Source organism: Onychomys torridus, chromosome 4, assembly GCF_903995425.1.
Source record: "Onychomys torridus chromosome 4, mOncTor1.1, whole genome shotgun sequence".
Lineage (NCBI taxonomy): Eukaryota > Metazoa > Chordata > Mammalia > Rodentia > Cricetidae > Onychomys > Onychomys torridus.
The window spans coordinates 9,138,418-9,153,051 of record NC_050446.1 but is presented as its reverse complement, the minus strand read 5'-3'; the positions used below and the strand labels follow the sequence as shown (position 1 = coordinate 9,153,051).

General features: G+C 49.3%; 1 protein-coding gene across 2 annotated transcripts in view; it reads left to right on the top strand.

The window, feature by feature from the left end:
* The window catches only part of Cercam (cerebral endothelial cell adhesion molecule), a 37,076-nt gene that overhangs the window by 1,965 nt on the left and 20,477 nt on the right, over positions 1-14,634 (top strand). Inside the window, exons 1-3 of one of the 2 annotated variants that reach the window (XM_036183644.1) lie at positions 7,369-7,709; positions 8,842-8,947; positions 9,854-12,206. The exons of the other annotated variant lie outside the window; for it this stretch is intronic. The gene's annotated coding sequence lies outside the window, so the exon portion shown is untranslated. Of the gene's footprint in view, positions 1-7,368; positions 7,710-8,841; positions 8,948-9,853; positions 12,207-14,634 lie in introns of those variants that run through there. 2 annotated transcript variants of the gene reach the window in all.

Here is a 14,634-nt window from a genome sequence, read left to right as displayed (position 1 = left end):
TCCTGGACACCTAGCACCGTGAGGGAAGCAGGTGGGTGTGAAAAGGCAGGCAATCTGCTAGTGCTTGTCTCCTGTGTCTTCCTTTGGATGGCCACCCCATCCAGAGGTCCAGAAGCTCTGTGGAAGATCTAATGTGTACCCTGTGCAGATCTGATACAGGAAAGGTCCAATCTGCTGGCTACATACCACACAGATTCTCATACCCAGAGCTCAGCCTCACCGGCTTCCCCAGTCAGTGAGTGTCACACATCAGAAGGGAGTGAGTGGTTGGCATCTTCATGCATCCTGCCTTCTGTCCTCCCCAGGGTTCTTCCAGCACCTCACCTCCTCTATGGCACACTGCACTTTTACCCTGATGTTCTCTTCTACTCAGCCCTGCCATGTGCCCAGCTGCACTGGGATTGTAGATTTGTCTGATTCTCCTCACTAGCACAGGAAGTGGGTCCAGTGGCTCTTTGTGGCTCTGGAACTTACCTCCTACAGTACCTTCCCTCAACCACACATTAAATGTGTATAGATGTTTGCGTGTCCTGTGACTTAAAAACCAACTACATAGACTTGGAGTTTTCTTAACAAAAGTTAACAAACTATGACTTTTATAAGAGATGGAGCCCTGTTAGCTAAATCTCAACTCTGGGAATGTTCCCCTTGGTCCTGACAGTAAGTGTACCATGTGCCAGGCACTAAGTGCCTGTAGTCTGGGCTACTCAGGGCAACTGAGGCAGGAGGATCACTTGAATCCAAGAGTTCCAGACCAACCTGAGTAATATAGCAAAACTCCACCTCAGATAATGAGTGAGTGATTAAGAAAGGCTGCATCTTGCTGGATTCTGGCAACAACCTGGGAAGTAGATATATATCAGTAGATATATAAATATATATCAAGTAAACATATATTTCTTTACTGATAAACAGACCTGTGACTAGGAGCCCGCTGGGAGCAGGGTTGGAACCCAAGATTGTCCAACCTATTACAAACTATTTCCTAGTCTTTACTTAGCAGATGCAGAGGATCCAGCCTAAGTGTGCTCAAAGCAGTGGCTTCCAGGAGACACAGCTTAAATGATAATCCACTGCAGTCTGGTGTGAACACAGCCTGGCTGGCTTGGGCATGAAACTGCAGGAATGGAGAGCAGAAAAGGAAACTGCAGAAATGGAGAGCTTTTTCCTCCTGCCAGCCACCTTCTCGCCACATCAGCACTCATGGTTTGGTTCATTTGTAGTACTGGGGGTCTAACCAAGAGCTCTGAGGCTCCCTTACCATTACCCTCAGGGAATGAGGAGCCAGAGCAAATCCCGCCTCTGGTCATTGCACATTATGGAACACCTACCCTGTGGTAGTCAGGACAGCAAAGGACAGGCATAACCAAAGGAGGTAAGCCAGTGTACAGCTGAGGCAGATCAGAGAGAATGAAGTCCAGAGAAAGTAAGTTGAAGGTGGGGTGGGTAAAGAGGGACACTTCGGGGGCGGAAGTTCCATCAGCTTCAAAGCCATTGAGCAGGAAAAATCACGACAAGTTCTGAGTAGGGACAGGATTTCCAGTGTCTGGAGCTCAGAGAGTTTCAGATGAATCGGAGGCCCACCCTGCCAAGCCTGGTAGAACATTGGAGGATCTGTGATTTTTACCCTAAACGCCACCAGGATCTGAAAGGTCTCAACAGACAAGTGCACTTTTACATGTTTAGATTTGCTGAGGATGAAGTGGGGAGGGAGAAGAAGTTGAATGATCTGATCCAGACGAGTTAGGCTACTGCTGATTTGCTGGTGAAAGCTGGCAGTAGCAGAGCAGGGTCCACCTAAATTCACAGCAGTCTGCATTGACACCAGTAGTGAGCAGCTAGTGTGTTCATTGTCAGCTAAGGGGGGAAGGTAACAGTGTTGCTGTCTAACCTACCCAGTGAAAGGAGAAGAGCCAGGTGGAAACTCTCAACTGAAGCATTGGCAGATTGCTCTGGGATTATAGAAGTCAGGGGTTCATTCCAACAGGAAGATACGAGAAAACTTCTGGAAGAAGCAGCATTACCATGGCTTCTAGGGCAGGTGGACTCTTAGGAGCTGAACTGTGGTTATGACCTGTGTAAAGTGGGCTCCTGATAGCTGCCCTCTGTGGTATTGGGAAAACCCAAACATGTGGCACCTGCTTCCAACAGGGAAGACTTTATCACACCTCCAACACATGTGTGCATGCAACTACACACAGGTTTGGGCATCTGTGTGCATTCAACTCATCTAGCTTTTACAAAAACCAGTTCTCTATTCTCCTTGTGAAGAGCTGGGCATTGTGGCACACTTCTTTACTCCTAGCACTTGGGAGGCAGAGGTAGGCAGATCTCTGTGCGTTCGAGGCCAGCCTTTTGGATAAAGTGAGTTCCAGAACAGCCAGGGCTGTTACACAGAGAAACCCTGTCTGGAAAAACAAACATACCAAAAAAAAAGAAAAAAGAAAAGAAAAAAGAAAGAAAGAAAGAAAGAAAGAAAGAAAACAGCAGAGACATCCACACCCAGTGTATGTACTTCCTGCCAGAACTGGCGTTTTACCAAGGGTTTGATCAAACACTGCCCAGCACAAAGGATGCTCAGGAAACATCTGTTGAATGAATGACAGATAAGTGCATGAATGAATGCTTTATTAATGCAATAATTAAATGAATGAGTAGATGGGCAAAAAAGAAAATGGCTTTCAGACAACTGGGTAAAAGATCAATAAAGAATGGACAAAAAGTTAGGTGTGGTGGCATATGCCTGTAATACTAGCACTTGGGAAGCTGAGGCAGGAGGATTAACAATTCAAAACCAAGACAGGCATGGTATACCGTGTATGCCTTTAATCCCAGCAGAGGCAGGTGGATCTCTTGTGAGTTCAAGGCCAGCCCAGCCTGGTATACAGAGTACCAGGACAGCCAGGGCTGTTACACAGAGAAATCCTGTTTCCAAAAACAATAAACAAAAACAAAAAAAACAAAGCCAAGTCCAGCAGTGTATATCTTTAGTCCCAGCAGGTAGATCTCTGAGGCCAGGCTGGTCTACAGGAAGTTCCAGGACAGCCAGGGCTACACAGAGAAACCCCACAAAAACAGAGTACATATTGCTCTTTCAGAGAACCTCAGTTTGATTCCCAGCACCCATTTCAGGTAGGCCACAACTGCCTGTAACTGCAGCTCCAGGAGGATCTGATACCTCAGGTACATGTGCTCACATGCACACACACACAATTAAAAGTAATAAAGATAAACCTTCACAAAAGGAGGGGCACTGGAGAGCTCGCTCAATGGTTAAGAGCACTTTCTGCTCTTGCAGAGGACCAGAGTTCGTTCGGTTCCCAGCATCTACATTGGGCAGCTCATTGCCATTGGTAATTTCAGCTCCAGGGAATCCTGCTCCCTCTTCTGACCTGCTCAGGCACACACACAAATGAACCAGGTGATGGTGGCACATTTGGGAGGCAGAGGCAGGTGGATCTCTGTGACTACAGAGTGAGCGAGTTCCAAGACAGAGAAACCCTTTCTCGAAAAACAAACAAAGAAACAAACAGATAAGTAGAAATGTTAGAAAAGAAAAGAAAACACAAAATTACAAGGTCAGGGACTATAGCAGAGAGTGTTTGGCATTTTTCTAGCATCCCCAAGGCTCTAGTTTAGAGGCCCAGCACTGAGCTTTTAAAGACCAGGAAACATGGGAGAAGGTGGGTAAAGGTGTTTGTTGCCAACAAGACTGATCACTCGTATCTGATCCCCGGGATCCCATGGTGGATGGAAGGAGAGAATTGACTCCTAGAAGCTGTCTTCTATCCTGCATCTGCCATGGCACATGTATCCCCACCCATCCACACATAATAAATAAATGTAATAAAATTAAATAGCTGAGCAGCAGTGGTGGCGCACACCTTTAATCTCAGCACTCGGGAGGCAGAGGCAGGCAGATCTCTGTGAGTTCAAGGCCAGCCTGGTCTACAGAGCAAGATCCAGGACAGGCTCCAGAACTACACAGAGAAACCCTGTCTCGAAACACCAAACTAAATAAATAAATTAAATAGAAGCATAAACAGACAGTGCAGAGTATGTGAATGTACATGGCCAATCAGCTGAGGTTCTAGGGTGGACTAGGGAGCCTAATGAGGTTGTAAGGTCTCTGTGCTGAGCTTCATAGGCAAACCTAGGAGTCCAGGAAGTATTGAGACCTGATCTGGGGCCCGGGGAAAGCAGTGGTGGCTGGCACTCTTACCTGGTGGATGGTCAGGTAGCCCACCTTTAGAAATGAATTGACAACCCAACACGTGAAGTCATAGATGCTGAAGCCAAGTCCCCTGTCCCTACTCAGATACTCCTCTCTGGGGGATGGATGAAAGCAAACTTTCCAGTTCAGAGTAGCCGTTGTGGTAGCTAGACATGGGCTGCACACCTGCAGTCTCAGCTACTCAAGAGGCGGAGACAGAGGAATCCAAATTTTGAACACAGCCTAGGCAACTTTGAGAGGCCTGTCTCAAAATAAATAGTAGGTCTGGGAATATAGCCCAGTCGTAGAGCACTGGCCTAGCACGTGCAAAGCCCTGGCCTCCACACTCAGTTCAGAAATGAATCTGCCACCATCTGACTAGGCGGCTTCCTCCATCACACTGTGCTGTTGACTTCCCTGAGCGGTCTTCTCACTCTGGATGTCCTGTCTCTGCAGTGTCTTGTCTGTCGCTGCACTAGAATGGATGGCTTGTATGAACAGGATTGTGTCCTGTCCACCACTCCATCCCCAGCATTTCACCTTTAATAGGTGCCTAGGACAGGATTAAACAAGCGTTGCACAGACCCCTGCAATCCATGAACTACAGTATCCTGAGTAGCGGGCACCTGGCTCAGCGTTTGTCACACACTGATACATCCCTGGGAGAGACGGGTCTCTTCATTTTACAGACCAAGAACATGAGGCTGGGAGACAGTAAGCCCCTTGCCCCTAGGCATAGATCTTCTGAGTGGTGGATGGAGGTTGTAGAGCTAGCTATCAGGCTGCCAAGACCACATTCTTAACTGCTCTAGCTGCCCCCACCACTTCTGTGACCTGAGCCCCTCTGGAGGTAAGAACTGTTGGAAGTTACTGAGACTCAGACATGTTGTGTGATTACACGTATGAGAAATACTCACAACAGACGAACCTACAAAGACAAAGTAGATTAGTGGTGGCGAAGGATGGAGGTAGGGGAAGGTGGAAGGTAATGAGGAGCCATGTGTAATGGGTATGGGGCCAACTGACCTCTAGACTGCCAGCCTGCCTCCTTCTGTCCCCTCCCTCTCTTCCTCCCTCCATCCCTCCCTCTTCTCTCTCTCTCTCTTTCTTTCATTCGGCAAGGTCTCACTTTGTAGCGAAGGCTGGCCTGGAACTCAGTATATAACTCAAGCTAACCTCAGACTCACAGTAATCTCCTTGCCTCGTTCTCCCTAATGCTGGGATTACAGACAGGGGCCACCATGCCCTGCTCTATAATGTGTGTGTGTGTGTGTGTGTGTGTGTGTGTGTGAGAGAGAGAGAGAGAGAGAGAGAGAGAGAGAGAGAGAGAGAGAATGTGTGTGTGTGTGTGAGAGAGAGAGAGAGAATGTGTGTGTGTGTGAGAGAGAGAGAGAGAATGTGTGTGTGTGTGTGTTTCTTTGTATGTACAGGTGTGTGTGTGTGTGTGTGTGTGTGTGTGTGTGAGAGAGAGAGAGAGAGAGAATGTGTGTGTGTGTTTCTTTGTATGTACAGGTGTGTGTGTGTGCGTGTGTGTGTGTGTGTGTGTGTGTGTGTGAGAGAGAGAGAGAGAGAGAGAGAGAGAGAGAGAGAGAGAGAGAGAGAGACTAGGGATTATGTCATCTAGGGTCATATAGGTAGAATGCTAATTCCTAATTCTACCCCTGTACTATAAGCTCATCTTGGGGGTGGGGGAGGGGAATTATTTTTAGAGTGAAATAAGAATAAAGTAAGTTGTAGTTTCAGGTACAGGACTTGAATGTACAAATGTTGAACTTTACACCCTGGACAGGCAAATTGTATGGGACTGAGGAATTGCAGCTTGGCCTTATCTGCTAAGCACATAGAGTCACATCTTTGAGCGAGTGGGGAAACGATGTTTCATTGTATTTCTGTGAGGTTAAATGAGATAATATACAACAGTACTCCTGTTTTCATTAAGGAGAAAGCCTAGGACCGAAGAAAGAAATGACTTAATGCAGATAGAACAGCTCAGTTGGTGGTCACAGGAAAACCCGAGTCTCTTGGAGGTACCTGGTCATGTAGCACTGTCCAGTCTGAAAAGATCTCTGCCAGCCCCTCCCATCTCCCACCACTCAGTAATGTCTCCCTGCTTCAGATGGGCTCTGGGGTCCTATCTCCCTGCTGCCAATGCTCAGAACATATGGGGACAGTGTGGACCCTCCAGAGCACAGGGTGTCCTTCCCTCAGCACCCTATGCCCCCCTCTAGGACCACAACTCTGTCTTGCCTTTGCTTGTAATAAAGAAAATATCTCAGCTACCCTTTCCTGGTTGCTTGGCAACCCCAAGGGGGAATGGGGGGGTGGGCTCTGGAGCCAATCTGGAGACAAAGAATAGGATTTGGGTGACATGGAGCCTGTTCTTAGTGCTAACCTGGCCTGGCCGGGGCGGTGGGTGGGGGCAGGGGCTTTCTCCCACCCCAGTGTCTCACACCAATAAATATGGATTAGGGAAATGGGCAGAATTTTTCTCACGGGCCTGAAAGGGCATGTCTGACCTTTCTACCCCCTTTATGTACCAATGTGACAGTCAGAGCAAAGAGCAGCACCCACTGAGATACCTCCCCCATGGCCTTCTGACTCGGGGAAACTTTTCACCCTCTTTCCCGCACAGACCAGTTCTCAACTCCTCCTGGACCCCTGGCCCAGGGATGAGGAGGATGCTCATTTTCAAGTGAGTATTCCAGCATCAGTGTCTTAGCACAAAACAAAGCAGTGAGGTTCTGGACCAGCCCTCCCTGCCACCTGACCTAGCCCTCTGCCCAGTAGCTCCTCATTCTGCCTGTGCATGCCCAGGGCCTCCTCAGAGGCTCGATTTCCCATCAGTGTCTGTGTGTTCCTCTTCTTTTTCAGCCTCTTTTCCGTATTCTCCTTCACCTTCCTTTGTCTGGTCCTTTTCCCCCTCTCTTCTCTTTCCAGTGCCCCAAGAAACTGGGAGGCCCTTGTGGCTCCTGTGCCATGTTCATGTTCACGCAACAAGGATAGAAGGGAGGCTGGTCGGTGATCTCGGCCCCTGGTGCATTGGTTCCTTGGCTGCTGGCCTGGGGTGGGATGGGCCACTCTGAATGGAACCAGTGTGGAGACAGGAAAAGCAAACACCTCCATGTGGGCCTCCCTGGCCTTGGGGTGGGGGTGGGGAAGGGGTCTGGGTCAGATCAACCTCTCTATTAGCCTCTGCTGGCTCTTCTGGACCCCTAACTTCTCTGACCCTCATCCCACAGTGTCCAGAGAAAAATGAGCTGAGTATCAGATCAAGCCCTCTAGGAGACACCTTTGCTTATGTTATGATTTTTCCTTGCTCTTCCCAACCCCCAGGCTGTGCCCTTCCTGCCTGGAGATGCCAGGAAAATCTGGGCCTGGGATGGGCTGGCTGGCCAACCCTCCAAAATAAGAGCTGGGCGGGCAGTCATCTTGTACCTAAGCACCCAGAAGTTCCATCCACCTCCAGGCTGAGGGGGACCCCAAAGATGCTCGCCTGGTGAGTGCTCCTCTATTCTGAAGCCAGGCAGGGAGGGGAAGGCTGTCCTGTCGTTCCTAGGGCTCCTTAGGGTCTTCATAAACTCTTGTGTCTCCAAGAGCTGTGGTGTTTTCGGTTTGGATAGTCTCTGTCACTGTGTGTGACTGATGTGTGTCAGTGGTGGTTTGAGGAGAGGTGTCAAAGGGACAGGACAGGAGTTGAAGAAACTGGAGAAATTTCATTCTGGGAATGAAGTGGGGAGGAGGGGATTGAGACTGGGATGGAGGTGGGATGGAGGACCCCAGATTCCAAGCCAATTTTTTTTCTTTCTTCCTTTCTTTTTTTTTTTTCTGAGACAGAAAATCACCATGTTTCCCAAGCTAGCTATCCTCAAACTGAGTCTCAGGTACCTGCCATCATACTTCCCAAAGCCACTTTTTGAGACAAGGTCTCACAACATGACCTCAGCTTGCTTAAAGTTTGCTATGTAGACCAAGCTGGCTTGGAATTTACAGAAATCCATCCACCTCTGCCTCCCAAGAACTGGGATTAAAGGCATGCACTGCCGCACCCAGCCCACTATTCTATTTGACTGGCATAATAATAGAATCACGCTTAATATTCTAAAAGTAGCTGAGATATAGTGGTCCATGCCTATAATCCCAGCATTTGAGAAGTGGAGACAGGAAGAAGAGTTCAAGGCCAGCCTTAGCTATATAAAGTACTTAAGGCTAAACTGCTAAACTGGCTACATCAGATCCTGTCCATAGATGGATGGATGGATGGATAGATAGACAGACAGACAGACAAACAGACGGGCAGATAAAAAATAGCTGCAGAATGAGTTCAGAATTGGGCAGCTGTTCCTTCCAGGTGAGTGGCAGTCAGCGGGACTAAAGGTCAGGTCAGGGGGATCAGGGGGTCACTCTGCCACCTCTCTTTCCCTGTCTACCTACATAGCTCAATTCCTTTGGATTTAAGTCAGGTAAGGGGGAGGAGAAGTGGAGTCTGGACAATAATACTTCAAACAACTCCTGCTGGTGTCAGGGTCACTGCAGTTTCCTGACTCCCCCGGAAGTCATAGTTAGTCTTTGTGTACAGGGACCCCTTTGCTCTTGGTGTCCAACCATAACCCTCATGTTGTATTCAAAAGCCAACCACTTCATGGAAAGGAAAGCTAATGGCATGTCATGATGTCCCAGTGGTGCCCACTGTGAGGTGAGCTGTGCTGGCCTGGAGGAGTTCCTTTACTGCTTCAGGTACTGTTCTGAGACCATCACCAAATGGGTACCACACAGACCCACAGCCTAAAGCTGGTGCCACAAACCTTTAAATGACCCCTCTTGTTGCCTCTAATTCCTAGTCTCCACAGGGTTGGAGATTGGGGAAGTGGGGTATGTATATGTGTCATTGTGTCCAGTCCCCTGCATCTGGGGGTCCACCCAGGCCAACCTCTGCTCATAGATAAAAATCAATCCAGATTTTTTTTAAAGGCACCTGCTCTGGGGGTGGATTCCCCCTGGGGATAATCAAATATTTATTTATTCATGGCCTTCTGTTGGGAGGGGAGACCCTTCCACCCCAGCTCAGCAGAGGCCAGCTGCCTCCTCACCCCTTCCCACGAGGCAGTCAGGAGCGAAGTGGCCTGGCCCTGGGCAAGACACTTCACTTCTTGCAGCCTCAGTTTACCAACTTTAAAGCAATGTTAATGATAAACCTGCTTTGGGAGGTTGATTGGGGGTTTAAATGATCAAAGGGGTTGAAATCCAGAAAGGACTTAGTAAGCAGGGCAGTTGGCACCTGGGAAGTGCCAGACAGTGTGTAGCAGGGACATGCTTCCTCTCTCCACCACCAGCATCTTTGCAGACCGAATCTCACTGTGTTACCCAGGCTGATCCCTGACTCCTGAAGCTCAGTGAAGCCCGTAGACCCAGCCTCTTCAGTAGATGGCCAACTCCAGGCGTGGGTCCCCAACCTGGCCATTGTCATTATTGAAACCCTCCTGCCACAAGGACAGAGCCTTCTGCTTTCAGAGTTGTTGTTTATTTGGCATCTTTATTACAGATGGGGAAACTGAGGCCTGGAGTGGAGAGGGACCTATTCAGGGCCACTTCATAGAGTCATGGGAGAGTAAGAAATGACTCTCAAAACTCCTTTATTCCTAGTTGGACTCTGTCTGTTCCATCCCCCTGCTTCAAGTTATCCCAGGTGTGTCCTGCCACAGAGTGGGCCTGGGCAGAACCTGGGAGAGAAGTGAACAGAACCTGGCCGTGGAATAGGCTCCGAGGCCAGCCTGTTCTCAGCCTCAGCCCTTTGTCTGTGGCTTTGTGATGGTAAGTGCTGCTCCTAAATCAGGTCTGTGACACTGTTATTGTTGCCCAGGGCGCAAAGAGTCTAAACTTTTCCCCTGAGGTCAAGAATGTGGCCAGTCCCCAAGCCGCCCAGAGCAAGGCCTGGGTGGCTGGGGGTGGGGCTGGGGCCTCACCCCGAGCCCAGGCGAGATGTGTGGAGGGGAGGGGGTCAGGAGGAACAAAACGCTTTGAAATGCCTCCTCTCCATCACTGCCAACATTGTCCGCTGCCCGCGGGGGGCCTGGCACCGCCTCGCCGGGGCTCCGGCCCCCAGCCCTGGCCAGGCCTGGCCCAGCATCTGAAAATGGACAGAAGGTTATTGTCCCTTCCCGCAGCCCTTTGTCTGCCCCAGTTCCAGATGTCTAGGCTGGGACCAGGGAACTGACCCATGGTGGGCAGGGAGGAGGGGACAAAAGGGGAGAACACGGGTCACTGCATCCTGAGGAGTCGTTCCCAGACCCTGAGATCCCACCCAGCCGCAGCCAAGTCACCTTCTGGGCCAGTTTATCTTTGGGATTGTCCCTATTCCTTGGCCCTCTCCCCAGACTAGGTTCCGGTCCCTGGAGAAAAGGCACAGGAGTGTAGAACAGGAGGCCTTGGGAGATCCAAAGGCAGGCCAAACCCCTCTACCCAGGTAACAGCTGTGACCTTGAGCCTGCTTTCCCTGTATGGGGGCTCCTGAGCCAGTAATGACAGAGCTCTACCTACCAGCGCCACTCTGAGCTTGGAGGCACCCATGGTGGCAGGGTCTCTCTGTCCCTTGCTGATTGTGGTCAATAGTCATACTGGCAAGATGGGACATTTCACACCTATCCTCAGTTGGGTTGTGGGCAGACCACTTTACCTGCATTGTCAAAACCAAGGGCAATTAATCTTGTCTCCACTTTCCAGCTCTGGAGACAGAAAGGCTGAGAAGTAGTCACTGACCCCAAGCCAGGTAGCCAGGAGGCAGTGAAGCTGGGATCCTCGCCCAGGCCAACCGCAGCCACCAGGAGGAGTAATTGCTAATAAATACTTGGAAGGTGCCTTGGCCCAACTCTTCATCTAGTGGTGTTAACTCCATCCGTTGGTTTTCCCGTTTCACAGATGGGGCTCCCAAGCCCAGACCTAGGAAAGAGGACTCAGGGGGGCCTAAATAGCAGCCCAGAGGGCTGTTCTAGAGCCTCTGAACAGGCTGAGCAGCATCCAACCAGCTCTTGGTGACTGACTCTTCACACCTTGGGTTTCCTCTTCCCTCTTCAGTAAATACTCTCCCATGCCACAAAGTTGTCAAAACGAAGTCAAATAAGTTGTTAAGGCATTTAATTAAACCCCTGGTGGCTTTAAGGCTAACAGGAGGATAGCTATTATTATAATTCTTCTCAGTGGGGATTGGTAACATTTGAACCTCACTTGGATTCACCTGGGGACAAGGCTCTGTGTGGAGGGGCATGCTAGTTGTTGAGGGGGTTGAGGACAGCCATACTTAGCCTTCTTGGGATCTCTAGAAGTCTCTGCTAAATGTGGGGAATGCAGAAAGCTGAGAGGCAGACGCTCCTGCCCGAACCCGAGGAGTTAACCACTCCCAGGCCCAGTAGGGCTGCCACGCTGCAACCTAGAAACGATTTTAGCAGAAGAGCCAGGGCTACTTCTGATGGGCAAAACAGCTGGCTGCTTAGGGAAAACAGCTGGCCTAGTCCCAGCCTCCTAAGAGCAGAGGCAGAACCTCGGAGGACAGAACCACATCTGGGGGTCCTCAAAGAGGAAGCATAGTCAAGGAGAGGGTGGTTCTTTGGAGCGTGTGGGTGTTGGGTGGATACCCTGGAGACAAGAGGGGTGTGGACCAATTTCTAGAGCAGAAGCCAGAGTATGCTAAGTTTAAACAGACTAGGCAAGAGTGTCTCCAGTTGGGATCTGGGGTCTCAATCGTCCCTCAAATAGGACAGATGAAGGACAGAAGAGCCTAAGGTGGACAAGTCTCCGCTCTACCCTGGGTCATCTTGGAACTAGGCTTGGAACCAGAGGTGGTAATGGTACCCAGGCTGGTCTCTTGGTCTGTTCAACTGCACCCAGAACCAAGAACAGGGTGAAGGCTCATCCTCTGGCCAGGATCGTGGGCTTCTGTGACCACAGAGCAGGACAGGGGCCCAGAGAGCCTCCAACCCAAGAGCCGGGAAGCTGACAGCTGGTAAGAGCTCCATCCAAGCATCCTCCCTGCTTCGAGTGCCCATCCCCAGCCTACCTGACAGCCAGGCTGTGAGAACTTCCAGCCTAGAGCTCTGATGAAGCCCTAAGCCCTGGCTACCCCTACCCTTGGCAGGGAAGTAGTGCCTGGGACCAGGATAGACAGGTTGAGCAGCATAGGCAGAGGGTTATAATGGCAAGTGTCAGAACTCCATCTGAGCTATTTACTTCTAAGTCCTAGAGGCCTGACAACCCTAACTCTTCTGTGACCAGGGGCATCTCCTCTAGCTCATCTCCCAGACCCTCCAGAGTTAATCCCTTCCAGTCTGAATGTATCAGCTTTTGGCTGGTACATTTTTCTGGTATCATCTTTTCTTCTTGGTAAAAAACATGCCCATGAGCACCAAGTCTTAGGTTCCCAGTGGGATGTGGACGTTGCGGGGAGGGGACAGTTCTTCTAGGGTCTCCAGTTCAGGCTATCCAACTGAAGCCCTGGGGTACTGGCGCCACCACATGGTTTTGTGCAGAACTACAGTGGCGGAGGGGCACAAGAATGCTGAGGGCCGAAACCCTGAGAGCATCAGTGTGTCTGGTCCAGAGCCTACTTAACCAGCTGGGCTCCAGGAGTAATGACTTGCCAGGCACTTACCAGTACCTGACATAACCCAGAGTGACAGGGCAGCACACAGTTCCAAGCTCATCCTGAGCCGGAATTACTTGGTACTTTAAAACAGATGGCGTGTGGGGAGAGGGTACAGGTCAGTGATAGAATCTAGCGTGGATCTCTGGGTTTGACTCCCAGAACCCTAAGAAAAAAGCCAGACATGGTAGCAAAAACCTATAATTCCAGAACTCCTGAGTCTAAGGCAGAAGGGCAAGGCGCTCCTGGCCATTCTAGGGTACACAGTGAGACTGTCTGAAACAAGGAGGAAAACATTAAAGAAGAAACTGTTCATTTAACTCCACACCAGACTTTCAGACTTCCTAAGTGTAGAGATGTTTGCTTTTTTTTTTTTTTTTTTTTTTTTTAAATAAGGTAGGGTATTGTTATGAAGACTAGATAGACATGCTGTGTAGCCCATGCTGACCTAAGATGCTCGGGCCTCCTGTTTAACCTTAAGAGAGCCAAGATTACAGACCTGCACTACAAATCCTAGCTTTTGTGTTTTGAAGGAAGAGAGGGGAATGGATGGCTGAGACAGAATCTTATTACATAGCTCCGACTAGCCTTGAATCTGTGATAGATAGTCTTGCTTCATTAAGCCTTCTGAGTGCTGGGATTACAGGTATGGGCTATCTGGCCTAGCTGACATTTGCACAGGTGAGGCCTGAGCTGCTTGTCTAAGAACCTGGCTTTGATGAGCACTGTAACTTCAGAACCTCTGTGAACTCAGCCCATGCCACTTTTCAGAATACATCTTGTAGCTGGGCATGATGGCACACACCTTTAATCCCAGCACTCAGGAGGCAGAGGCAAGTTGATCTCTGAATTTAAGGCCAGCTGGTCTACAAATTGAGAGCCAGGACTGTGACACAGAGAAACCTTGTCTCGAAAAATAAAAACAAAAATCCCCAAACAAACAAAACAACAAGAATATGTCTCATAGCACACACCTTTAATCCCAGTGCTTGGGAGGCAGAAGCAGGTGGATCTCTGGGAATTCAAGGCCAGCCAGGTCTACATAGTGAGTTCTAGGCCACCCAGAGTTATACAATGAGACCCTGCCTCAACCTCTCCTCACCAAAATAATATATCCCATGATCATTTTAGGGTCCAATAAAGTGCAAATGGGCGGATTGACACATGGTGACCGCAAAATAAGGTCAGAAGTGTGCCCAGTGTTCCTATTTGGCCTGTTTTGTTTTTGTTTTTGTTTGTTTGTTTGTTTTTTCAGTTTGGTATTTCGAGTCAGGGTTTCTCTGTGTAGTTTTGGAGCCTGCCCTGGATCTTGCTCTGTAGACCAGGCTGGCCTTGAACTCACAGAGATTGCCTGCCTCTGCCTCTCGAGTGCTGGGATTAAAGGAATGCACCACCACTGCCTGGCTAGCTTTTTGAGACAGTTTCACTCTATAGACCCTGACCAGAATATATATGTATATATTTTTTTCTTTCTTTCTTTCTTTTTTTTAGATGGGCTTTCTCTACATAGCTCTGGATGACCTGGAATTCACTATGTAGACCAGACTGGTCTCAGACTCACAGAGATCTGCCTCCCAAATGTTGGGATTAAAGGTGTACACCACCACTGTCTGTCTTGTTTTAGTTAGTTCTAAAAGAATCGTTCATGAGCATGTGTGTGAGTGTGAGTGTGTGTGTGTGTGTGTGTGTACAAGATGTGAAGATTAAAGGACAGTTGTGCCTGTCACTCCTCTGCTTCTATTATTGGATCCTATAGATGGTTATTGTGAGCCACCATGTGGTTGCTAGAAAT